Below are 25,942 nucleotides of genomic sequence, written 5' to 3'. Positions count from 1 at the left end.
ATAACTGAAGATACGATGATGAGTATATCATATGAAACTTTAGGTGCTAAGCAAAAGAAAGCACATGATATTATTATGACACATTATAATCAAGGTGAACATGTCATGCCATTATGTATGATAATTCAAGGAACAACTACAATATGGAAATCATATCTAATTCAAGCCATTTTTCAAGCTCTTTGTGATGCATCAACACCACAACATTCTCCCCTATTAATATTAGCACAAACTAGATTTGCAACTTTTACCGTTAGCACATCAACAATCATTCAACTCTAAGAATTCCTCTTACAAATTTCTTTGACTTACAAAGAACAATGATTACAACATTACAAGAAGAAATTAAACATATTAGATACATATTAATTGATGAAATGAGTTTTATTGGTCAAAATTTGTTACAAAATATAGATTCAAGATTACGTCAAGATTTTCTAGAAAATTCAAATATGAATTTTGGAGGAGGAAGATCGATTATTCTAGTAGGAGATTTGGGACAACTACCTCTTGTTAGTGACAAACCACCTTATGATAGTAATTTTCATGCAAACTTATTATGGGAAGAGTTCAAGATTATTGTTACTTTGGATAAAGTATTCAAACAAGAAGGTGAAAGTGAAGACCAACAAAGGTTTTGCCAAGTACTCACTAATATATGAGATGCAACTCCAACTATAGATGATTGAAAATTATTAATGACAAGGACATATGTTTCATTGCCCCAAAATATTAAGGAGGAATTTGATAATAATATTCATCTATTTACAAAAAATGATAATATTCATAACCATAATAGAAAAAAATTACAGTCACTAAAAAAACTAGTTGCTCGCAACATTGCATCAAAAGAAGGAAGTACTAATCCAGGGGGAGGTGAAAATGATGAACTAGATATTGAATTATTACTTGCTAAGGATGCAAGGGTCATGTTAACATCTAATTTATGGATTGAAGTAGGACTTGTCAATGGAGCTCTTGGATACGTTCAAAATATCATATACAAACTTGGAAATGTCCCACTAGATCCACCAACATATGTGATGGTTGAATTTGACAATTACTTTGGAATGCCATTGAAGATGGAGCTCCAAAATTAAGTCCCATTTCTCCAATACAAAGAGGCCACACATGTCAATTGCCCTTATGTTTGGCTTGGGCATTAACTATCCATAAATCATGGGGATTAACACTTTCTAAGACAACGGTTGACATTGTACCAAGAGAAAGGATATAACTAATGTTTGTTGCTATATCATGAGTTAAGTCTTTGGATGGACTTCAAATTTCAGCACCATTTTCTTATGAACATTATGAAAAGATAAAGACAAGGAAACAAGTTGTGAAAAGGAAAGTAGAAGAGGAATGAATCAAATCTCTAGAAAGATATTAATTGTATGCATTGTATATGCTATATTTCAATATCTATAAAACATAATGGATATGATAAGTATCATGCTTTAAAAAGAACATTTCAGATTAAAAATTTAATAGATTTAAGTTTTATATGTTGTGTTGCCAATACTACCAGCTTAGATATCTTTACACATCTATCTAAAACCCACCGAGAGATATCAATCTTGAGGCACCTATCTATTCTCAATAAGTATTTATTAAAATAGGTACCTTGAGATTGATATATCTCGGTGTGCTTTACATAGATGTATAAAGATATCTAAGCTAGTTATCCAAATCTCCAAGTTCAAACAATGTTTTTTCAAGAACTCTTAAGACTTCAACAATCAGTCCCCAACTTTTCTCGATTTGCACAATTAGTCCCTAGCTTTATTTCTTACTATCCCATCTACTAAAATTAATAATTATTATAAATTGTATATGAATTTTATGTAAATATAAAATGTATAAAGTCTCAAAAATAATATGTTGTATTTTGGGTATAAATAATTAAAAAGCCCTACAAAACAACAAGTCATTTTGTTAATAAATATATTTTTATGAATTATTTCAAATATAATATAGATGAAAAAATTTATAGTTGCAAAAAATAATTAAATAATAAATTGTTTTGATTGGATAGAGAAATAAAAGTAAATATATTTTTATGAATTATTAGTTCTTCCAAACATAATATAAATGAAAACTTTATAGTTGCAAAAAGTAATTGAATAATAAATTGTTTTGATTAGACTAACAAATAAGGGAAAAATATGTACTCCTAGTGTAGCACAAAACAACCACTCAAATTGTCAATAAATATATTGTTTTCAATTATTTTAAATACAATAAATATGAAAACTTTATAGTTCAAAAAGCAATTGAATAATAAAATGTTCTAATTAAACAAACAAATTAAAAAGTAAAAATGCATTAAATGCCAACTAATAATTATTATAAATCTAGCTTTATTTCTTACTATCCCATCTACTGGAATTAATAATTATTATAAATCTAGTTAGCCATAGTTGTAAGTTTAGACTATGTGCAAGCTTCCATTTTTGAAAGACAGACTCCAGTGCATTATTCTATATCAATCACATCGCCATTGCTCTCGGTATTACTGTCGCTACCGTTTGTTCCACTGTTCATTTGTGGAGGAGATGCAAGTTCCGTCTTCCCTTCCAGTATTAGCACCACTTGCCCCATGCTTGGCCTCATCTCCTCCTCCCTTTCAGTGCATAGCAATGCTACAACAACTACTCTTCTCACCTCTTCAATATCTTTTCCCTCTGCAACACCCGCTTCCACAATATTAATCATGTTACCTTGAATAATTTGAGTTGCAGCCCATGCAGGAAAGTAATACATACTTGAATCTTGCACATTCAAATCTAACTATATACATCAACCTTTGTAGTGATGGGAACGCCCGAAATCCATTCCGGAGCCAAATAACCTCTCGTTCCCCTCGTTGTGGTCGATACGCGGCTGAAATCTCTGCTCAGAAGCCTTGCCATGCCGAAGTCGGCCAACTTGGGTGAGAAATCAGCGTCGAGCAGAATGTTCTCGGGCTTTGTATCCCCGTGAATAATGCGTTCTCTGCACTCCTCGTGGAGGTAAAATAAAGCTCGTGCAGTGCCTAAAGCGATCTTGAATCTTGAATCGGGTCTTCCCGTCGAGCACCTTTCTTTCACTTTTGGAATTATTCGTGAAGAGCAGGGAATCTAGAGAGCCGTTGGGCATGTAGTCATAAACTAGTAACCTTCTGGATACTTCTGCACAAAACCCTCGAAGCCTGATCAAATTCCTATGTTGTATGCTTCCCAAAGATCTGATTTCCGCTCGGAACTGCTTATCATCTCTGCTTGAAGTGGATTCCAATTTCTTCACGGCCACAAGAGTACCGTCTGATAGAGATCCTTTGAACACTGAGCCGAATCCTCCGCTCCCCAGCTTACCCCTGAAATTCCTAGTCGCAATCTTCAACTCCTTGTAACTGAACATTCTAAGAAAAGGGTCGGATGAATCTTCACTGCTCTCCATAGATCGTAACCGATTATGTCGCCTCCTCTGAATTAAAAATGAAAAGATACATAAAGAAATGGCAAGAGCAATGAAACTACCAAGCACTACAGGCAGGATAACTTTGAGTTTGGAGGACGATGGTGGATCAGACTTTGTGAGGGCAGAGGTAGCTACTCGAATGAAGACATTCGAATTGGTTTTTGTTGCCAAGTTGCGCAACTTTAGAAGAGATCCTGACAAGATGTGGCAGGGTCCTGAAGGCGGATTGAAAGCATAAGCAATGCACGAGCAGTTGCTGAGGCAGGCTTTCTCGCAATCGCTCTTTGTGGGGGCAGAGTAGGACAAAGCGTGATCATCATAAGATAACGTTGACTTGGAGTCGATGAATATGTCGGTACTGCAAATCAAGGGGCTCTGGCGAACACAGCCACTGGACCACCACTCTTGCGAATCCCAGGCTTGCTTGTCTTTCGGTGTGAAGCCCTCCACACAGCTGCAATGCTGAAGATTGTTGGAGTTGCAGGTTCCAAAAGCACCACAGAGACCATACACGGCACATTCATCTTTGGGCTGAGACCATATCACGTTCCACACTTTGCCATCGAACAGAGAGCTTCGAGCATCTCCGGACTTCATCATGACGAAACGCAGGGGCTAGTAATTCAACTTATGAGTCGTTCTCATTCGTACGTACATACCAGAGCTGGTAATTTCAACACTGACATTAACGAACTCTTTGTTTGCCACTTCTGGATTATGACTGAAAATTTGTCCATCCCAAACTCCGCCCTCCCAGTACTTGACAGAATTATTCCATATTTGCACGAATTGGTTAGCGCCAGATGGGTCCACCAGATGGGAGAAAAGCCGAGGAAATGGATCCGATGAGCTTTTTCCAAGACACCAGCTTTTGGTGTCCCCCGAATCTCATCGCAGGCAGGATCCAAGTATCTGTGGGATTCCCGAAACTCTCCCAAACAGTTTCATTTTTGTTCTCATCGCTTAGCATGATAAAATTACCGGAATCTAACATCACAGCCCGCGATGCCTTGTTCGATGTGTTGACCGACCAAATGGCCTCACCCTCTGCTTCAAACAGATCCAATTTACCTTCTCTTGACAGCTTCAAAATGCCAGGCTTGTTTCTCGCGGGAGTCTCTCTGTTGGCCACCCAAACGATCATCTCCTCTGCAATATTGCCATCCCAAATTCCAATATACCAATTATTGGTTCCTTTTGGGCGGAAGAATCCCAATTCAAATGTGCCGTTCTTTGAAATTAATGTCTGATTTCCAGCCAGCGAGGCTCCCAAGGAGAGAGTGTCTCGAGCTTCGACTGCAACATCATAACTCTTGAGATGAATAAACACCGAGGCTGCAAAAAGCAGGCTAAAGCGGAATTTGGCCCTCTTCTCATCCATCTCCAAAGCGTTAGCGGTAACATGAACGTCCACTGCCATTAAAATAAAACAAGAAGTGTTCAAGAGAAGTATTTCCAAAGTGATAGGTACATGAGCGGTGTCGATCATGAGAATGGTGCTCAACACAGATTCAGGATAAGTGCCGTAACAAATTGAAGGTCAAAAATATCTTCTTGCTCCTTGTTGGACGTTGCATTTTTGGTCCACTGCAGTGTTGCGTGGGACAAGGTTTGTAGACAATTAGACGGTGTGCCAGTCAAGTCAAACTTATTTGGTAAGAAATTTGAGAATTCAACTTCTGAGTCGTTTCATTCGTACGACGTACATACCAGAGGTGGTAGATTCAACATTTTACCATCCCAAACCCCGCTCTCCCAGTAATTCACAGAAGTATTTCCAAAGTGATAACAGGTACATGAACGGTGTCGATCATGAGAGTGGTCCTTCTTGCTAAACAAATGCTGCACGTTGCATTTTAGTTTGTAGACAATTAGAAGGCGTGCCAGTCAAGTCAATCGTCAAGTATTTGCAAAGAAATTTGAGAAGAGGTGGTGAGTATGTTACGTCAATCTTGACTTTATTTTCAACCACTTTTTAAAATAACGGGGCAACATTTCACACTGCTTTTAAAGTTTTAAATTCAATGTGTTACAATAATATTATTTATCATTTAAAATATAAATAGCCTAGTTCGTCTTACAATCATATTAAATTCATTTATAATATAGATATACAAGTGTCACATAGTGACTAGTATTTACTGATTATAATTGTAATATTTAATATTAAAATTTTAATTATACAAATATAGCATAAAAATAAAATTGATTTTACAATTATAGTAATAGATGAAAGCAATAACAATGTCAAAATATAACATGTAGATATAAAATAACATTCACTTAATATCTAAATTTATGCAGAAATAGTAAAAAGTAAAAATTAATAATTAACTTTGTATTAATATTATGAATTCAAAAGTAATTTTATAATAATACATCAAAATAATATGTATAAGAAATTTGTTTACATAATAGTGGAAAATAAAATAATTTCAATATTTTTTCATTACATTATCAAAATTTGAATGAGGTACTGGATGGGAACAAATTGGCTTAAAACTTGTTAGCTTTCCATAAAATTCGTCTATAAGATGTCAAATTATTAACCAATGAGAATGAAGATAAATCATTGTTTTCATTTTGTTATTTGAATATTGTATACATTACTTTAGAAAATAATTTAAAAAGTCTAAAATAAAATAAAATACTTCATTCTAATTGGTTAAAATGAATCTAGTTAATAACTAGCTAAACCAAATTGATTACAATAGCATATGCCTATCGACAAATACTAATAAAACGAAAGTCTACTTGTATAATTATATCATATGTCTTTTGAAATATATATAAATTGATAGTTATTTAATCTATAACAATAGAGTCATTTAAAAAATATTATTACAGATTCTTTAAAAAAATACTTAAACATGACTAACCTCTTCAATCAACATGTTGCATAAATTGGATAGGATTGAGGCTAATAAAGAAATGAAAAAAGTTTATTAAAAATATGCTACAAAATCTTTCCAAACAAAAAAATATGAAACATATTTAGATTTTCTTAAGGTACCTAAAGATAATAAACAAGAAAATTCTTAAATCATAGTATAACTCATTCTCCACAAATTCTACTTTTCCTACCTCTAAAATAAAAAGGACATAATGTTTTTACCAAATCTTTGCACTATATCTAATTATTTATTATGACCATAAAAACAAGATTTAAAAATAAAATAAAAAATACTTCTAGCCTACTTTAAATATTACTCTAATAAATGTGTATAAAAAAAATATGTTATTAATTATAAAATAGTTTTTTAATCTATGTAAACAAATACAATTTATGTAATAGATTAAATTATATTTTAAACTTGATTGACACTATTAGATTTATTTTTGATTTAAACAATATCTACATCATAATATTATTATAAAATTGCTCATTGATAATCAAATTATTAAATAATATAATAATTGTAAAATGGCTTTAAAATATAAAATTAGAGATAAAAAATTATATTAAGCTATTAAAAATGAACGTAACTTTATATTATATAAGCCAATTAATTTACAATTTTAATTATTTTTATCACAACTAGATATTTATAGATAAAGGCAAATTAAGCATTGCATATTTGTCAAAGCTTCTTGGTGTAATATTGTGAACAACATAAGACTCAAATGAGGGAATATTATAGTATGCGTTTCATTTGAATGAAGGCACAAATTCCCTTGTTCCTAAACTTTGAGATCATTTCTCATCCACACAAAGATCTAATAAATGTGGTTGAATGATATAGGTAGTTCTTCAATGGTTTACAATCTTGATGTTCAAAGTACAACTTACTAAGGAAATTTTGTTTTTTTAACAAGAGTATTTTTTTTTCCATAATTTAGTTGGCATAAAAAGATTTGAATGTCTAAAAATAAGAAAAATATTTGAACTTAATACTATTTAATTGTGTAAATCAAATGTCTATTGGAAAAGCTTTAGCGTTAGATCATCCTTCTACATACTTGATAACCTTGGAGACTTAGAAACTACAAAGATGATGCCAAAATTAACAATAGAGATGTTAGGATAAGTACTCATCACCATGCTACAGATGCACCCAATTCCTCCCCCAACGTCCACCAAAACCTTCACATCCTTAAATTCACTATAACTCATGAAAATGATCTTCATTAAAACAATTGAAGGATTAGTGATTACTAAATGAAATATTTCCCCTAGCTAGTTACACTCAGTAAAGTAGTAATACACATGCTTTATGTAGGCCTTTTCAAAGGGCACCAAGTTGTCCTCTAGAACAATCTTGTGAAGATGTTAAAGCATCTAAAGATTAGAAGGCTGTATATTGAGAAAATATATAGAAGTCATTAAGACTTATTATTCCTACTTAGAGGTTGTTTATAACCAAAGTTTAACACTTATTACTATGTAATTGAGTTCATTCCATTTAAGGAAACAATCTATAATTCATAATGCTTTAGTAATTATCATGTTTAAGCACTGCTTCCTTACTCTCCTCCTAAAATCATCCCAAGGAGAGCATATATTTACTTGTCATAGGGTGTCTGACACTAGTATATTCTCTAATTTTACTCCACCTTTATGTACACAATACTAACTATTAGCTCGCGAGATTATAGAAAGAGTATAATGAAACAAATTATAAAGATCCTAATTGTATTCATTACAAACATATCTATATAATGCTTATGATTATAAATCTAGGTATTATATAAATATCTCAAGTGTATTTTTTTTTGTTAAGGGCTAAAACATATTTTTTACAAGGGATCTGAAACCCCAAATGTCTTTACAATATAAAAAATAAAGTTTTTTAGAAGAAACTATGCTAGAATAGAAAACCAACACCCTCAGACAATCAACATCCCACAAGAAACCAACAGACTCACTATGACCAACAACAAAACCAAACAACATAACTAAGCTAAAAACACAAAAAGGAAAAAAACTAGAATACAAAGGACCAAACCCAACATTAAGCTGGCTCCATTACCAACTCCTCCTTTTCCTTGATAATTCTCTATGACCACTTTGACATCATCTTTGATATGTTCTTTAGTCTTAGCCTTTATCTTCTTGGTAGAAGATCTGGTCCTTTTCTTGTCTGTAGCCTCTTCTATGTCCTTAGTCTCATCAAGGTCCCACACCATGATTTTGTCTGCATGCATGTCCACATAACAAACAAGTTTATTCATATGTTCCACCAAGGCCTCTAATAGCTTCTGGTAAATTTTAACTGTAGTAGACTTTTCTTTCAGTCCAAATTTTCAATTTTATCAACCTACCCTTGAATCTTAACCTCCATATCATTCCCAACAATACCACTCCCTTCCTCCTCTTTGGGCTTTCTCTCAACTTCCTCCGATTTTTCATTTAGGGTTATGTAATTGATGTTAATTTTTTTAATGGAATTAAAAGTCCATTTCTCCATTATAAAATTGTACATATAAATAGCTTTCGCCATTTGGAGCACACCCAGAGGAGGTTGAACTTCAATTCCTTTCATATCTCCCTCTAAAAATTTAATATTTACCATATCCACAACCTCAATATTAGTGATAGTGAACTGCCTCTCTTTGTTTTCCCCATTCATGTCCTAAGAAGATTCATCAGGGGCCACATTGGGAGAAGAATTGACCAGCTCAATGTACACATCACGAGTCACATTTTCCTCAAAGGAGTTATAAGATGGGGCCTATTTGTCATAATCCTTTTCTTCTTCAAAAAACTCCATATTTTTGCATGCCTCCTCTTCTTCATTAACCTCGGCATTTTTTTCCTCCCAGCTCCTCCTTCCACTATGAACTATCCTTTATATCCTTTAAGTGAACAAACATGAGGGAGAGACAAGTTCTTAAAGGTCTAAAGAGTTTTTCCACTAACCCACTAGAGTATTTACTTTCTGCATCCTCCTATGTTTCTAGGATTTTGGCCTTCCGTTCACTAACACCTTTAGAGTCTGTCATCATTTCCTTGTAGTTCACACTCTTCTTATTCCTTTTTACTAATTCCCTTTTCACATATCCTAGCTTCTCCATTAGTCTCTTACCTTTACCTTTGCTACTACCAAAACTTTTAGGTATTTTTTTATTTTTTAATAAGGAGACATGAAGGGAGAGTTTCCTTCACATGGTCCATCATGAATTCAAAAATTAACCTCACCAACCCTTCATGAAGAATGGGTTTATTTGGATTTTCCTTATACTCCTTTGTGCTATGAGCAAGAGAGCATAGTAGATAAAATGGGAAGCAAACCCTAATCTTGTATTTGAAGTAGTCTAACAAGATGAAATGATAATGTTGTGCCCTATCATGCCTACCATCATAGGTCAGAAAATGGATAGAAGGTTTGAGAACAAGTTTCCACAAAGTTTTAATGGAAGAAGTAGTCATAACCCCCTCTTTTTCTCTAACAAGAGCCCTATCCTTAGCCTTAGGAAATTTACTTATCGCTTCCTCAATAAACTCTTTATTTCAGTAGAAATTCAAACCTATACCTTTGAGGTCCATAATCAAAACCATAATGTCAATATCTAATTTGAGACAACGTCCAAGAAGAGTGACTATACTGCTTCCCTTCCATTGATGAATTCATTTGGAATATCTTACTTGACATCCTGCATTCTGGTAATATCAGTAACCCAACCACCTTTATTCAACATCTCCAAGACTTTTGGTTCTTTTTGTCCAAAAATCACGGCTCCTTGACTTCCTTCTCTTCAATGCTCTACCCATGGTGATATTCTTGCAATTTTGTTCAAATCTCAAAAAACACCAAACATAACTTTCTATTTTCAAAGCATTGCCAAAATAAATGCTCAGAAGGAAAAAATGCCCACAAAGTGTGAGAAAATATTCAGAGTTGAGACATAACCTTGAAATGAGTACAACCATCATTACAATTCATGTCCCTAGACATGTTTTTCATTTATAATAAGAATTTTAAAATCCCCAACTATACAAAACAGTTGGTCATGATCAATCATGAATTTTATATTTCCATACCCAAATAAATGCTCATTCCACATAATGTGTTTCAAGATGACAACTGCTAAGTTGGAAAGATAATATACCATGTTGTTTGATTCCCTATACATCTAGCTAATAACAACTTTTCCTAAATTATTCACAATAGAAATATTTTCTAACATAATGTTATGAATAGTCCATGAAGCCTTAACATTTTTTTGCAAACAGTTAAGAATATTCATGGAATCTCCTTCAATCCATAAAAACTAGCATTTACTTTTGACCACTAGCCTTAACCCATGGATTCTGCTAAGTGGTTAGTTTGGCACCTTAGAGGAACTACTTTGGAATTAACCATATTTCCATTTTTTTTGTGAATAATTACCCCACAACTACTCACCTTTGGGTTCCCCTTCGATGCCCCATCAAAATTCAATTTTCTCCACCCTCTTGGGGGACTATCCAATCTCCCATTCTCCCTTTTTTTCTTCAGTAATGTCATTAGGGATCACAAAACTATATACAATGATCCCCTTGTCAAAATACATCTTGCCTTTAAAACTGTAATGATAACTTTCCAACAAATTAAGTTTGATTTTGGTAGCTAACACTCTTGGTGTTTGAAAGGCTTCCCTAACAGTTCCATAAGACATGGGGAGCTAAACATAACCAAAAGCCTTTTTCCACTAGCAAAAAGAAACCTCTCCACATAGTCCAAAGCTCAACCACTTTACCTGGCAACATCCAATAGAGGTTCCAGCATTGGAAGAGACACATCTAGGTCTCCCAAGCATAAGGAAACTACAAGAAAATATCATTCCCATCCTCTAGGGCCCCTTCACAAAGAAAACAACTATTAGAAAAAGACATAACTCTTTTCATCCGATTGTCAATAGTGAGAATTTTGTTTTGAAGCACTAGCCAAAGGAAAATATTAATTTTTTTTTATCAAATATAGGTTTCATGCCTTGGCCCAAGCCACGTTTGAAAGGGAGGGGGGGGGGGGGGGGGGGGGGGGGGGTGAGTGTAACATGTAGAGGGGTTATCCCCAAAGCCACAAAAGAGGAGCCACTACAACTTCCTTCCTATATAACTCAACTAGGTTCATTCACAACCAAAATAATAGAGTTGAGTCCACTCATTAAGGAAACAGACATAGGGTCCAGAACAATCAAATCCATCCATTTTCCATTCTGCCATTAGTTTAAAACTTGAGAGACAATCTAGAGAATACATCTATCCTTGAAAGGTTCCAAATTCATCAAAGAAGAAGTTAGTTCTTGAAAAATCCACTTGTCATCCCAAAAATCCACCCTACTTCCATTGTCCACTTTTCATCTAGATTTGGATTTAATTAACTCTTTTCCTTGCTGGATACCATTTTAGATGCTGGACCTTTAAACTAGATTTTGGAAGCTAAGAAATTACATAATGTTTATATTGTTTATGAGGTTTTTACTCTTAATAATTTTGTTCCAATCTTTATTGTCTTCGAAAGCACACTAAATTTATTTTTCCAAAAGTGCATAGTTAAATAATTTGATAAAGCGAATACACAATCCACCATTTTCCTTTAAATGTTTTCTACATTTTCCAAGAATTTACCTGACATTTTGAATAGATTGAGAGCTTAAACTAGTAAATCTTGTAAACTTGACTTCAAAAGCTTTGAAATTTTCGAGCTTGGCTAAGTATGGCCTCTTTATGGCCTATGAACTTTGCATTGAATCTATTAACTAGGTTAGTCCAGAAGGCCTCTAAAGGTTTCAACCCTAAAGGTAGCCCCAAATAGGAGCTAAACAAGTTCTCAACTTTACACTCCATAATTTTAGCAATCTTCTCCTATCTGGGATAGGATTACTTACAGAAAAAGATAGAGCTTTTGTCCCAATTTATTAATTGACCATTGCCATTGTTTACACTTGAAGTAATTCTTTAAAGATTCTAGCTTCTTCTATCATTGCTTCCCCAATCATGACCATTTCATCAACAAACTGCTCATGAGAGTAGGTAAGGTCAACAAAAGATGGTTTGAGGCCAACTATCGACCCTTAGGAAACACGAGCATTGATTGATCTACCCAGGGTCTCCACCATGATCACAAAAAGAATGGGAGATAAGGGGTTTCCTTGTTTCAATCCTTTAGAAGGTTTGAAGAAATTAGAAGAGGAATTGTTAACAATGATCATAGACAAGGAAGTCTCAACTAATTGAGAATATAAGAGTTGGTATCAGAGATGAATGCAACACCCATTTGGCCAAACTCATGGAATGGTTACATCCTCTATATGTTGGTATATGAGAACTATCTCCCTCTGACCAACATGCTTGAGGAAGTACAATGGAAGGAATATTCTAATGGTGTCAACATATGCATATGTGAACCTTAAAGGATACACTCTAGAAAGGATAGTTGAATAACTAAGGGTTATGAAACCCAATCTAGAGACATCTTTAAGGTTGGGTTAGGATAGAGGGTAGAGGAGAAAAAGTATATTTTATTATTCTATAAATTTTAACATTTTTTTTGCGTGAATTATTGTCCTCTCTAGTGGGTACATTACAATGGTATCACAACATGATCTTGCCATCCTGTAGGGTGAAGACAATTATAAAATAATAATAAAACTATTGAATACAATTGTTAAAATAATCTTGGAAACATGTTTAAAAAAATGATGAATCTAAGTCCATACAAGTGATTTATTGTCAAGATGGGAGAGGCAGAGTAAATATGCTTGGGATAGATGGATTCAAAGATAGGAAAGGACATGGGTTCCAATGCCTTGAGGAAAGAGTTCAAGATAGGTGAGGACATGGTTTATAATGCTTTGAGGAAAGAGTTCAAGATGGGCGAGGACATGGTTTATAATACCTTGAGGAAAGAGTCCAAGATAGGTAAGAACATGATTCCAGAATCCCTAAGGAAAGAATCCAAGATGGATACCAACATGTTGTCCCAATGCCTTGAGGGAGCCTACTCATAGATAAGTATCTAGTGCCGTGTGACATTGAGAATTTCATCCTCTTAAGGAGGTAATGTATGAAACAAAACAAGAGTTTAGCTCAATATTCTAACCAATCTATTTCATTAAATGAATCATCAAGGAAAATATATTGAAACTATAAATATTGATTATACTATATCTTTTGATCCATCATACATTCAATATCTCATCATGAAGTCATAAAAAAAATTATTCTTTGGGTGACTCATCAACCTAAAAATTATGAAATCCATTTAATGACCCACAATGCATCCTATATGATAAAATTGCCAAATCCTATAAATTAAACCACTCATATCATTTGATATATACACTTATAAATTTACATTTTATATATTGTTGAAATCAAACTTGAAAATTGAAAGGGAGTTAATAAGAATTTAAGGATTGGTCAATGATTCAACATATCAAGTTGAAATTATAATTGCTTGAGGATAAGTAATTTTAGGAGGGTAGGACAGTAATACACGCCCTCCTCAAGATAAAACATAAATAAATAAAAAAGAAAATAAATAAATATTACCTATCTATTACAAAGATGAAGTCATATAAATAGAATCTTCAAATGCAATCACCTGTTAGATCGATATCATCAAATATAGATATTAAAACCATTATCAATTAGTAAGTATTAACATCTCACTGATATAATATGAATCAACATAAGTTTGATCAACTGACTCGCAATATCAAGAAATTACATCGAACTTTAAATATTTGTAAACCTAATCAGCATTATCAAAGGAATGGAACTACTCATAAGGATGAGCCATGTACTATTAATACTAGCAGTGTCCAGACCAATAAAAGCCCATTTGGTAATGGGAATACAAGTGGAATAGGCATATGTAAATTCTTAAAATTTTGAATTCTTTTTTTGGATGCACCAAATCAAAATTGGAATACCAAGTAAAATAGGAATACATATTCCAATTTTGGCCCAAAAATGAGGTTTTGCAATTCCACCCAAATAGGTGTTATTGGAATATGTATTCCTATTCCACTTTTATTTATTTTAGAAAACATAAATTTTGGGATCTGTGAATCCCCCATCAAATATTGGCTGAATCAAATAAAGAATAGGAATACATAGCCCCATTTTCTATTCTAGAATACATATTCCAGAATAGCTATTCTTATTCCCCTATTCCTATTCTCGTAGCCAAATGGGATTTAAGGGATTGAAGGGGAACGAAGGTAATACCCACTATGATAACACCATCCACATCAACAATTTGCAGGGAATTAGAAGTGAAGGATGTCGTTGTGTAATCACAGTCAACCATAACCTAGAAAACTTAGTAGATAAGGATGCCACAACCCTGTACTTTGTAGCAACACCAAGTCCATGTCACCTGCTAGAATTTTATCATCCATGGGTTGATTGAAAAGGCATGAAATGAGTATATAAAAGAAGTTCGAAGACACTAATCCCATTATCAAGGTGAGAATAAGTTTAAGGATGTGGAGAATAGTTGACATACATAGACTTGTGATGTGTCCACCCACATGTATAGGGTACAAACACCCCTCAAGGTGTGTGTGTGTGTGTGTGTGTGTGTATAAGTATATAAAGGTTATGAATAATAAATATGGTTTAATGATTATGTTTATTAAAGTATATGGTGATTATAAATATTTTTGCATTAAAACAATATTGTTTTAATAATATGGCCATTCCAATTCAATGCATTTATTTTTAATACTGAGAATATAAAACAGATTCAACCACCATCCCTGAAAGGTAAGTAGTACAATATTTTTATACATTATTAATGGTAAGGACATATGGGTGTGTGATTTTGAATAATAGTCTTGGTTTAATTGAAATAATGTAATGGTATTTTATTAAAGATCATAAACTAAATAGTTGAACATTTAATGATATTAATAAATGGATTATAAATTAATTTACAATTAGTGATAGCTTGCAAATGGAAATTAAGAAGTATCATATAAAGAAAGGATTATAACTTTGTATATTTGTATCAAAGGTGGGTGAACTCTCACTTGGCAGATATGATGAAGTAAATGGTAATCTATTGATGTCAGTGTCAAAGATAGGCATAGCTACCTATTTAGTTGACACAATAGAGATGGATGTAAGGGTTGGTATCAAAGATGGGTGCAATGACCATTTGGCCAAACACATAAAATGGTTACATCCTCTATAATGTTGGTATGTGAGAACTATCTCCATCTAACTAGCATGCTTAAGGAAGTACAATGGAAGGAATATTCTAATGATGTCAACATATGCATATGTGAACCTTAAAGGGTGCACTCTAGAAAAGATGGTTGAATAACTAAGGGTTAGGAAACCCAATCTAGAGATGTCTTTAAAGTTGGGTTTGGATAGAGGGTAAAATAGAAAAAAAAAAATATTTTATTATTGTATAAATTTTAACATTGGTTTTGCACGAGCCATTGTCCTCTCTAGTGGGGACATTATAGTGGTATCAGAGCATAATCTTGCCATCCTATAGGGTGAAGATAATTATGAAAAAAAAAACTATTGAATACAATCGTTAAAATAAGCTTGGAAATATGTTTAAACAAATGATGACTATAAGTCCATAGAAGTGATTTATTGTCAAGATGGGAGAGGCAAAGTAAATAAGCTAGGGATACGTAGATTCAAAGATAGGAAAGAAGATGGGTTCCAATGCCTTGAGGAAAGAGTCCAAGATGAGTGAGGACAAGGTTTACAATACCTTGAGGAAAGAGTCCAAGATAGGTAAGAACATGATGCCAAAATCCTCGAGGAAAGAATCCAAGATGGGCACAAACATGTAGTCCCAATGCCTTGAGGGAGCCTACCCGTAGATAGGTATCTAGTGCCCTGCGACATTGAGAATTTCATCCTCTTAAGGAGGTAATGTATAAAACACAAAAAGAATTCATCTCAATATGTTAGAGTAATAAAGTATTTTCTTATTAATTAAATCATATTGATTTTATTATTAAGTCACTTATTATCTCTAGTTTACTTAAGCTAAGCTTTAGGCATATAATAATTAATTTTTTTATTAATTATTATCATGCAACCTAGGTTTTATCTGTTAGGGTTTTGATATCCTTTTATAAGGATTAATCTCTTTGTAATTTTATTCATTCACTTTTGATAATAGAAATATCTCTTTTTTCTCATCAAGAATTTCTTATCTATAGATCTGGCAATTCTAGCCTCCATAGCTTTTTCTTCTCTCTTTCTATGATAGGTGTTTGCATGCAGGTGATTCTTGGGAGCTGTGGGGTTGATATTTTTTGTATATTTACCATCAAACTAAAATGATGATGATGATTATTGGATTCAAGTGCTTCACACCATATGTCATCTTCTTAGGATTTGTTCTCTTCTTTTGAGGTTTCTCCTACTCTGCACGTTTTAATGGGGAACAACACTATTATGACTGTATGTGGGAAAGGTTCTATTGAAATTGATGATGGTATATTTCATGATTTACTTTATGTTCCATCTTTATCCTCTATCCTTCTCTCTATTTATCAGATTACACATAGTGAGACAGGGAAGATAGTTGACTTTGCACAGGATTTAGTGCACATCAGAGATAGCAAGACATCCAATATGATTACTATAGGGACTATTGATCATGCTTCCTACCTATATTTAGTCTCACATCTTCGTCCACCATCTCTATTATTAGAGACTTACTCTTTTTTTTTCATGAGAGTCTAAAGAGGTAAAGTTAGGTCACTTGAATTTATGTGTTGTTCTTGAGACCAGTGCTATGACTTCTACACCTCCATCTCCTATTTAGATTCATCTCTTGTACTAGATTACTCTTCAACATTGCCTACTATTTAAGCTTCAATAATTGAGCTACCTACTATAGTTGTTGAGGATATGTCATAAGACACACATCTGCTCTCAGGTGACAAATTCAATACACCTCTTATTCCATCTCCTTTGGAGATTCCATTTCAAGATTCTCATGCTTTCTCCTTTGAGCAGTAGCTAGGACTTCCAACTGCACCTTACATACATAGGTTTTATCATCCTTATCCACTTCCTTGTTTCCTTTCGATTGGAGCCACATAGGTATGTTCATCGACACATGAGTTCTGCCATTCTAGGGGGACTATGGAGTCTCAAGCTTCTATCATGGAGGCTTTCATTGTACTTATGGTCTTGAGAGATTCTCTTGAGATTATTCATTTGTACATCCTTTTGCTATCTCTATTTGGAGTACAATTTTTCCCATTGGATTTTCTCTATTTCTCCATTACATAGATATTTGGGTGTGCTTGGATACCTCATTAGGCCTTATTTCCAGGACCTAATTTCCTTTTAGCAGTAGTTTCTAGGTTTTCAACTACTCTTTAAGTTTATCTTAAGGGGGGTGGGGGGGGGGGGGTGGGGGGTGTTAGAGTAATAAAGTATTTTCTTATTAATTAAATCATATTGATTTAATAATTAAGTCACTTATTGTCTCTATTTTACTTAAGCTAAACTTTAGGGATATAATAATTAATTTTTTTATTAATTATTATCATACAACCTAGGTTTTACTGTTGATCTTAGATTGGTTTTGATAATTGAGTGTCAACACACTTAAGACATTTACTTAGTTCATGCTGAATTAGTAATGCATTTCGAGTATATTATGTAAATACAAGACCATGCCAAGCTGCTATGAGTGCTAAGTCACTCATGTGCTGAATCTCTCATGTGCTGAGTCACTTAATTGCTGCGTAGATAGACCATGCTGAGTGATTCAAGTGTTGAGTAAATAGTAGATGTTGAGTAACTTCAAGTGCTGAGTAACATAGATTTGACATACTTGTTTGTAATTGTATAAATAAATATGTAAACCATTTCCTAGCCCACCTAAGGATAGATTTTGATTCTTTAGAGATAAGGGAAAATCTATTTTTAGAATCCCTATGTATTTGCATGTAGCCAATTAGAAAATAGGAAGCATTAAGTGACAAAAAGGATGAATCTTAGCTGTAGATTCATACCTAACCCTAAGCCACCAAAAGTCTTTATATGGAAGACAAATACCTAAGTTTTAGAGAGAGAGAGAGAGAGAGCACACATAGTGAAGGGGTGAATAATTGAATTGAAGAAGCGAACAAGAGAGTTTGTAGAGAAATCAAGGTGACTTAGCAGTGAGAGTGAATCACAAAATTAGTTGGAGGAGAACAAAGAATAGAAGGATACAAATTGTTTTATATTAGATCAAAGAAGATCAAGAAGGACACTATATAGATTTGATCTTTAGTCAGGCAACCAAAGCCAATCACAAGATCTATGCTGAAACATCCTAACAAGTGATTTTAGTTAAATCTCCTAGGTAGAGTAGTCGTAATAGGTTGTAGTAAATCCTTTAATAGGATGACATTCTAAGTGAGGGATCAGAAGTCCTTTAACCAGGCACACTTCTAATAGGGTGTTAAAATCCTCTAACAAGGTGGGACTTAACAGTATTTGTAAGCCTTTAACAGGGTAGATCATGATTCATGGTCAAATCATTGTAACCTTAATTGACTACACTTTATTGTTGCACTAGTGAATATTTGTGGGTGTCATCCCCATCCTAGTTTTACCTTCTCATTTGGAGGGTTTCTAGGTAATCATATTTGGTGTCAAAGTGTGTGTGTTTAATTGCTTACATGTTTTAGATGCATTTACTTTACATGTTATTTCAATTTATCTATTGAATGCATAAAATGAATGTGAGGTGAAAAGTTTTATGGGTCCAAGCTCAAACTCCTGATTCACCCCCCCCCCCCCCCCCAGAAGTTTACTTATTTTCCACTTGTAATTCCAAAAATTGGTATCAGAGCTTGAGTTCTCACAAGGAGAAGCTTTGCAGCTTAGAGGAAAGATCTTGAAATGGAAGTCTACAAATTGGGAAAGACTATTGAGAACTAGGAGATTGAAATACATCTCATACTACGCCAGCTGAATGAAGCTACAGATGTCTTGAAGAGTTCATTGAAAAGAAGGAAAGAAATTGCCATAGCAGAAAATGACACACAATACAAAGAGATCAACACCAAAAAGCTATTTGTAGATGATAACTCCAGTGAATTTGATGTAGTAGTTGCATATCTAATGGAGAAGAATAGAGCAAAAGCTAAAGAAATCGGAAATCTCAACTTGGAATGAGAATCACAAGCTATATTGCTATGTGAGGTGACTGAGCAAAAGGAGAAAGCCATGGAAGATGAGACCATGATTGAAGAAGACAAAAGAATCTTAAACAATAGATTGGAGGAGAAGTCAAAAGAGCTATCTAGGATCTCAAAAATGCAATTAGATACCTTGAGCCAAATGATGAATGCTCATCATGAGTTGAATGTCAAGGACATTGAAATAACTACATTAAAATTGCAGAATGAACACTGTAGAATGAACTAAAAAGAGAAAAGGAATTTGCTAAAAGTTTCAACAAGCCAAATGAAGCCATGAAGTACTTTGAGCAATTATTGAAATCCTCTAGATCTAATAGACATACATCATGATTGGGATACACAAACACTGAAGAAGGAGAATCATCCAAAGCTACTGAGGAAAGGAACAATAAAGGTAAGAACTCCAAACACACTTCTCATAGTTGTGGAAAGAAAGGACATACTTCTAATGTGTGTAGGAGCAAGAATAAAAATCAGAATGCTAAGCCTAAGAACATGGTCCATTGTCACAAGTGCAATAAACAAGGTCATCAGGCACATGAATGTAGATCTAGAATTATGCATGCACCAAAATTTGAAGGATATTGCTACAACTATTAGAAATGTGGAAATAGAGCCTTTGCATACAAATTCAAGTCCACATGGTCATCAAACAAGCCAGCAAAGGTAAAAAGCTATGGAAACTCTTATAATTGCGATTAGAATACAAGATATAGCTGTCACTATTGTCAAGAATATGGACATGTACTTGAGAACTACATTAGGACTCACTTCAATGGTAACTACAAAAGGTGGTTGAGTCAAACCACATGCTTTAGCTATTTGAGGACTGGTCATATTAACAAATATTGTCCAACTAGGTCAAATGCACCAAGCTATGAATTTCATAAAGGAAAAGGCAAGGTAGAGGTTGAACACATCAGGAATGAGATGAATAAGACATGGAAGAAGAAAGATTATTGCAGTACATCAAATGGAGAAAGGATCACTTCACCCAATGGGTCAAGTGGTCACACCTCATCAAACTAGGCAAACAAGAGGTATGTGGGACTGATACTCAATGTATTACATCATACATTAGTTCTAGAAGAAAATAGTACTGAAAAGATTACATTAGCATGAATAAAGATGCAAGATGTTGTGAAAAGTTCAATGTTAAATCTTTAGGTTTTCATTTTATGCCCGAGCAGGAAAAGTTTTTAATAGATGTCGAGTAAAGTGCTAGTTAGCACCAAGCTGCCAGGCTAAATTAGTTATTGCCGAGTTTGTAGTAACTGTTGAGTGAGGATAATATCAATAGCTTTGGAATGGAACATAAACTATGTTGATGCCAAGTTTACAGGTATACAAGCATTAAGCATTAAATGCAAGGTTTTGAAGGGTATATGGTCAATTTTCACTTATAATTCATCATTTCAAATTCAAAGCAATAGCAAGCAAAGTGAAAACGTGATTCAAAAGTTTTTTTGAAATGATTGCATAGATCTCAGTGATAATCTCACTCTAGTTCTTCAAATTTCCAAGGTATTCTTCATAAGCTAAGCTACGTAGTTTGAAATTTGTATAAACCCTAGTTTTATGGAATGGCTTCCAGTTCAAAGAATGTAAAAGAGAAAGAGGTTTTAGATGCTCAATTAGTAAGTAACAAGGTAAAGAAACCAATTTTCAAAGTAATTCCAGATGTTTCTTATAAAAAAAATCCATCAAGCATGCTTTCCATGATTCTCCCGAAAGTCATAATGATCCAAGATGTCAGAAAATGCTACAACTGCAAGATAGGAGGAATAGGCAATATGGAAATAAGGCAAACCTATGATAAATTGTGTGAAAATGATATTTTGAAAGAAGTTTTCTATATTGTTGAAAGGAAGGGTTTGACTTGTGCCCTAGACTTTCCCATGGTGCTCAAAATAGAATGGATCAAGATAGTGTTAAGAAGAATACATGATGGATGTTCATGGCTAGAAGATGGTCCCATCAAAATTTTAAAGAGAATAGTTCATAGGGTAAATTGATACCCAACCCTAGATCGACCAAAGACTCTGCAAAGTGACTCTAAAGAGGTTACAAAGAGAAACACATGAGCCAAATGGAGCAAACATGGAATGACAATTAATACCATAATAGATCCTCTATTGGAATTTTCCATAAGGGTATTTTCTCATAAGTTTTATCAATCCAATAGGTTAAATAGTGTACACTACATTTTAGTTAATGTGGGCTATAAAATTGTAAAGAAGGATCATACCTATGATCTTGTCAAGCTTCAATCACAATAGTTGATGGAAAATATTAAAGCAGTTAGAAAAACCAAGAGTTCATAGTGTAAGTTTGGGTTAATACTTGTTTGCATATTTTTCTATGTTTAGAACACATTTCCATTCTTTGGTACAATTGGTTGGAAGACAAACAGATTAGTTGCTGTACAAATCAATGAATACATTGAGCAAATGGGAGATAACTTTGAAACTGTCATGACCAACTATTTTGAAGAGTTCAAGAAGTCTATGAAACAAAGGATGAGAATAAAGTTTCATCGGTTGAACAATACTACAATGATATATGCTTTTTGGTATATATTGATTACACTTATATACAGGCTGCTACACCAAGGGTAAGATGGTTAAGACCCTTAGGCTATGAGGTAAATGTTGATGAAGCCTCAGCTGCCATCATAATACTCTTAGCAGAAGAAGTTGACAAGAATGCAAAAATCTTTGGAAATTATAATGTTATGAAGTCCAAAGTTGAGATGGAATTAAAAACTACCTCCACATCAAAGAAGAAGGACAAAGTAATAAAGAAGCTCAAGGGAAAATTTGGTGAAGGTATACAAGAAGAAGATGATGATGAAGAGGAAGAACAAGAACAAGCCCAAGAACCACTTACATTAACACATGGATTGGGAGAAGATAAGGATGAAGAAGAGGTAGAAGGTGTTGAGGAAGAAGAAACCAAGGAAGCACCAGTACAAGTAGAACCAAAGAAGAGAAACACCAGAGCATAGCCTATGGCAAAAAAAAAGGGAAAGAGGATTGTTAAGCCAACAACACCAATAGCTAGGGCAAGCACACAAGCTACCACACAAAGAACTAATGAGAAAGACAAAGAGAAGACAAAGGCTACAAAAAAAAGGGCCAGTGCAGAAGAAACAAAGAAGGAAATACATTGCACAACCAGAAACTAATGATGAGAGAACAAAATAAGAGGATACAAGCCTATTTAGATTGGTAAGTCATCCACCAAAATATTTGGAATAATGCATATTTGACTGGTTTGAAAGTTATCAATTTTGAAAAACTTGTTAGAGAAGAGTAGAATTTGATTGAAGAATCAATATATGAAATGATGTCTAAATTCAAGAATAGCCCACTTGAATTAGATAACACTATGCCAAAGGAATTATATATTATTGTTGAAAATAAATGATATTATTGTTTAAACTTGGAGAAACAAATTAGAGAATCTACATTAACACAAGTTATGCCAAAATTGACAAAAGGGTAGATTATCAAGGCCAAAAAAAAATATGGTGGAAGTTTTGCACCAAAATATAGGGCATTCAACATTCCTCAGAAAAAAATTGAAGATGTTGTGAAGAAATCCACCCAAAATGTGGAAATTGATTTATGGGTTAGCAATTGTCAAACAAGGAGAGGAAGATCCCTTTGAGGGAAGGAATAATGGTGATGAAAATAATGATAAGGAGGATGACAAGGAAAAAGAAACTAATGTTGAAGAGGAAGAACAAAAGAAAGATGAAGACATGGCCATTGCTAAAAAGAAACAAGAAGAACAAAGTGTGCAAGACACACAAATTCCAAATGTCAACCCTCCACATGAAACTAGTATACCTATAGAAACTATAACTATTAAGGATGTCCCTGATGTCTCTACTCAGAACATCAATCCTTTAACTATAGAAGATCTGAAAAAGATACTAGACCAATCTACACTTTAGGCAAGATTATGTGAAAACCTAGTATTGGTTAGTGTAGATGAACTTCAGAAGGTAGTAGTTGAAATCTCAAGGGATAAGGTGAATATATAAGAACCACCTTCTGCCATCCCTTCAGCTACTTGTGCTCAACCTTTAATTCAAATATTAGTAGACAGATCTACTAAGCTTGACACAAATGTTACAATTGATTTAGTTGAACAAAGACAAGTAGAAGAAAAGGAGACAACAAAAGAGAAAATAGGACAGATAGATGCATCTGTACTTGAAAAAAAAACACAAGAACAAGGAGTAACTCAAATCATTTTGATTGACCAAAGCAGATATGAAGAAAGTAAGGATGCACCAAAAGAAAAGGAGCAAGAAGCCATAAAGCATTGGTAACCTTACCAACATCTGAAATTCCTACAGAAATCCTTTAGAAGCTAAGTACATAAGTTGTACCCTTGCAAATTTCAGCACTAGGCTCAAGCTCTACAAAAGTTGACAAGGTAATTCACTTTGGAGATATAACTTTAGATAAATAAATAGTGATACCTAAGTTTTATTATGCCACTATTACTATAGAAGAAATAGGAATATTACAACAAGCTTTGCAAAGAAAGAAGCACCAATAAGTGCTTAGAAAGGAATCTAGGTGAAAGAAAGCATTGCAAGACATCAAGGAAATCTTCTTAGATGCATTCAACTCTCCTACACCTGAAGAAACAAATCCTCTATTGGAACAATTATCACAAATTGTTGAAAAGGTCAATAATGAAGATACTAACAGAAGTACAAAACTTCTTGAGTGGTCAAAGAAGAAATTCTAGAGTAAAGTAAATGAGAAAATATTAGGTGAGATTGCACTTACTCAAGTTGCACTAACTACAAAGATTGAGAATGTGAAGAAGGTACTTGAGAATATTTTCTAATTGTACACTAAACTGTATGACCCCACACTCTTCACTCAAGACAGAAGACATAGAATTCTGAGTCTGGAGAGGAATCTCAATATATCGAGTATGTAACTACCTCAAAACCCAGCTCAGAGTGAGAAGAATTTTCATGCATTGCTTTACTTATAGAGTTAACTAGCTATTTTAATAGCAAAATAGGCCAATATAAGAGCCTAGTTGACAAACATTGAAGCCTTCCTCACCCCAAATATGGGAATACTCCATAAAGAGCTAGGATATGTAGAAACTTTGTTGAAGAAAAACCCCAATCTTTCAACACTAGATGGACTAGTTCACCTAGTAGCTGAGCTGGCAATCCAACTCAAGTCACTAGATGTTGCATGTGAAAATTGGGATGTTGTTTTGAAGATAATAATGGATGTTCAAAAATATTTTTTGGAAAAATACACTATAATTTTATAGACCCTTTTGACATAAGTGTTAAAAAGGGGGAGATAAAAAAAGAAAGGGGAGACAAGAGAAAAACCAAAGGGGGAGAGTAAGATAGCAAGAAAGGAGGAGATAATGAAAGGAGTAGATAAAGAAAGGAGAGAATAATGAAAGGGGAGCATAGAATAGAGCATATCAAATGAAAGAGTATTAGTTACAAGTGCATTAAAGTCAATGAGTACTAGCAAGAGACAAATTTACTCAGAATGGAGCACAGATTTTGGATACAGAATAGACACATTAACTCAAGCGGAGTTAAACATTTTGAGGTATATAAGTTATTGAAAATTTTTTAATTTTTTGAAGTTTTGTATATAAACTGATTCATGGATATGTTATACTTGAGAAGATCAGACTATTTGTATATATTCAAGAGTTTTTGACACTCATGTCTAAGAGGGAGATTGTTGATCTCAAATTGGTTTTGACAATTGAGTGTCAACACACTTAAGACATTTACTTAGTTCATGTTGAATTAGCAATGCATGCCAAGTATAATATGTAAATACAAGACCATGCCAAGTTGGAATGAGTGTCAAGTCACTCATGTGCTGATTCACTCAAGTGCCGAGTAGATAAACCATGTCGAGTGATTCAAGTGCTAAGTAAATAGTAGATGCTGAGTAACTTCAAGTGCCGAGTAACACAAATTTAACATACTTGTTTGTAATTGCACAAATAACTATGTAAATTGTTTCCTAGCCAACTTAAGGATAGTTTTTGATTCTTATAGATAAGGAAAAATCTATTTGCAGAATCCCTATGTATTTGCATGCAACCAATCAAAAAATAGGAAGGATTAAGTCGCAATAAGGATGAATCTTAGCCGTAGATTCATACCTAACCCTAGGCCGCCAAAAGTATTTATATGGAAGACAAAGCCCTAAGTTTGAGAGAGAGAGCATAATGAAGGGGTGAATAATTGAATTGAAGAAGCAAACAAGAGAGTTTGCATAGCAATCAAGGTGACTTAGCAATGAGAGTAAATTGCATAATCAGTTGGAGGAGAGCAAAG

The 25,942-nt window shown here is 33.9% G+C and overlaps 1 pseudogene; it reads right to left on the bottom strand.

Moving 5' to 3' along the window:
* Nucleotides 1-2,346: 2,346 nt before the first annotated feature.
* On the bottom strand, nt 2,347-4,843 carry LOC149539400 (G-type lectin S-receptor-like serine/threonine-protein kinase At2g19130 pseudogene; annotated as a pseudogene).
* Between the last annotated feature and the right edge of the window lie 21,099 nt (nt 4,844-25,942).

Source organism: Cupressus sempervirens, chromosome 9 (assembly GCF_028749045.1).
Source record: "Cupressus sempervirens isolate cs-2001-9-10 chromosome 9, ASM2874904v1, whole genome shotgun sequence".
Classification (NCBI taxonomy): domain Eukaryota; kingdom Viridiplantae; phylum Streptophyta; class Pinopsida; order Cupressales; family Cupressaceae; genus Cupressus; species Cupressus sempervirens.
This window is presented reverse-complemented; position numbering and strand designations above follow the sequence as displayed.